The sequence below is a fragment of the Lepidothrix coronata genome, unplaced genomic scaffold (genome assembly GCF_001604755.1).
Source record: "Lepidothrix coronata isolate B3197 unplaced genomic scaffold, Lepidothrix_coronata-1.0 Scaffold264, whole genome shotgun sequence".
Classification (NCBI taxonomy): Eukaryota; Metazoa; Chordata; class Aves; order Passeriformes; family Pipridae; genus Lepidothrix; species Lepidothrix coronata.
Genome location: NW_016690444.1, coordinates 346,874 through 349,672, shown reverse-complemented (window position 1 = coordinate 349,672; position 2,799 = coordinate 346,874). Strand labels below are relative to the sequence as shown.

General features: G+C 38.4%; 1 long non-coding RNA gene across 1 annotated transcript in view; it reads left to right on the top strand.

The window, feature by feature from the left end:
• LOC108507665 overlaps nt 1-377 on the top strand; it is an 11,020-nt gene extending 10,643 nt beyond the window's left edge. Inside the window, exon 5 of the long non-coding RNA XR_001878218.1 lies at nt 367-377. This is a non-coding gene — a long non-coding RNA (uncharacterized LOC108507665). The remainder of the gene's footprint in view (nt 1-366) is intronic.
• Nucleotides 378-2,799: the final 2,422 nt, after the last annotated feature.

Sequence of the window (2,799 nt, the reverse complement as noted above, 5' to 3'; positions counted from 1 at the left end):
GTATTGATGCTCTATTTTAATCCTGTTTACAACAATTGGAAGGCATTTAAGGGGGAAAAAATAGGTTCTTAACAGTCTTTTCTTTAAATAGCAGCACTACTATTAAAAAATTTGCTTGCTATTGCAGTGTAATTTGAATGTGATTATAGTGATTAGTTCTTTAAGACAAAAAATTATAAATAAGACATGTTAGCATTTAGATTTATTTGCTGAATTTCTTTGCATTTTCTTGGTATCATCAAAAAATTCTGGACAGAAAAGCTTTTTCTGGTTGCTACTTACTTGTGCTAAAAAAACAAAATGTATGAGTTCATAAATCAGATTATTTATTACTTCCCTTAAACACTGTGAACTAACATCTCAAAGCTGAAGAGCACCCCTTCATCCCCCTCCTGTGCCCTCAGTTTTAGATGCCACATAGTTGATGGTAGGTTTGTGTAGAACTTTCCTCAAAAGTTCAAAACAATATTAACTGTGGCATGATGCTGTTTTTTATTTATTTCTTTTGAGAAAGGGGCCTTGGATTATATCAGTGTCTAAAAATGTATTGTATTAAATATGGTGTTTTTTTCATGTTGCTGAGGTAGACCAGGGTTGAAAAGCTCAAGTTTGCAGGAGGGTAAGACTTGGGGAGAAGTTTAACTACCAGACTTAATCTGTGGAGTAATATTGCCATGTACTGACATTATGTGGGGAAATTTAGCTGTGTTACTTGTATATAAATTCTGCCCTTTGTCCCCAGAATTTGCCATGCAATGAATGCTGATTTGCAGTGTGAACTTGTCTTTTCTCTGATTTGAAGGTATTTTTTTCCAGAGACAGGTCTGAGCATGGCACATAAGACTGAAGATGTCACATAAGCTAATTTAAAATTCATTTTGTCCTCAGACTGGCCCTCCAGCCACTTCCCAGGCAGGGACTGGCTGCTCAGGTTCTAACCTTCAGCCTCCTCAATCCCTAAGTGCCAAACACAGCAGATGTCACCAGCTCCTCTTCTGCAAGGCTCCTGGTACAGATTTCAAACATGGATTGTTTAAACATAAACTGCTTAATTTTCCTTGATGATGATAAAGTTCTTAATTGCGGTGAAATCAATAAATCAGTCTATAAATCTGACTGTTCAAAAATACACGTTTTCAATTGAGGAAAGCAATCTGCTGCTGTTCCCATGAACTGATAACAGGATGAAAAAGTAGTGTTCATAGTGCAGAAGTTAATCTAGTCTTTTACACCTTTAACTGGTAGAAGGTGTCTGCAGGTTCCAAATGAGTGAAATTAAGGGCACTTTCATTTTGTGTGTGGAGATGTGTGTCTTTCAGCTACAACCTGTGAATTCTGGAAGGATGTGAAAAGCTTTACTAAAAAGATTAGGTACCTAAATAGAACTAATGAATATTCTCACTTGAAAATTTATCAAGTTTGGACCTGACTTGGATGTCAACTATTTTAGCACAGCCAGTAAACCAGGAATGTTGTTACTGCACAATAACAATGACTGGATTAAAGTGTCTCTGCCTTCTGAATAGGATCTCTTCTGGACCATGAAGTTATGGACTGAGTATTATAAGATAACAAGCCATGTCTTTGAGTGGGACTATCAGCCATGCTGTATTTTGGCCAAGTGATTTGGCTTTTTGCCTGGCAGTAAGAAGTATAAATGACTGCATAAACACACTTTCTTTAACAGCAGAAGCAAATACTTCATCTGAGATGTGAACCTTTGAGTTGCAGGACAAGAAGTAAGACACGACCTTCCCTAATATCTTAAATAATGTATTGCCCTCAAAGTACACATCAGATTGAGCTTTCAGCAATGTTGTGGTTCACTCTGAGTGGTTTCCAACTTAAAATGGAGGTAGCTGTGAGTGGCATTTATGTCCATTAAGTGTCATTGTGAACCACTTTGACCATAATGACTTCTGACAGAAGCACTGCAGAGGTAGGAAATGCCAAGTCTGTCAAGCTAAGATTTTATTTTTTTTTCCCCCAGATATCCCTCTGATCAGCTTGTTGGTCCTTATGCAGTGGAGATAAGTGTAGTTTGCTGCAAACCCGTTACCTGTCAGTTATTGTTGTTCAATTTTAACAGTGATTTCTCAAAAATGCGTAGTCAGCTCTGGGATGTAAGTTGGAAAATCATTGCATTCTTTGACAAGGAAACAAAAAAAGGGAGGTATTGAAGTAGAAAGTCCACAGAAAGATGTTGCCAATATAGCAGTGAGTACAGTTTATAGGTGCAAGAGCATGCTTACAAATACAATAATGCAAATTGTTGCTGGTGCCCAGTCCAACCCAGACAAAACCTGCAGTGATGAATACCTCTGTGTAATGGCATCTCCACTGAGGACTTTGGCAGCAAAATCATGTTGCTCACCAGTAGTGTTTGCTAATACATTGACAAGCATTTCTAATGTAAGCCTGGTTTTAGAACAACAGTCTTCACTTTTGGAAAGGTTAGAGACGGCTTCTAGGTAGGCTTGGCTAAGCCCTGCAGAGGGTGCTGGGTGTGACTGAAGTACAAAGTTTGACATCACACTTGTGCAACTTGTGGACTTTACCAAGAGGAGGCTGATTGAACTGCAGATTTTTGGCTCCACTGATCACTGTAGGTCATCAGTTTCAGAGGCTGTTCTTGGTGGTGTTGACTCCTGTCAGCAGGGCATGTATGTAACTGCTTGTTTAAATAACTGTAAAAATGCCACCGTAGTTTCTCCACAGATGGGTTTTCTTTAAATGCTTCATGACATTTGTCTAGTACAAGCCATGTTTAGTCTGTGTGAAGAAAAGCAATGGGACAGT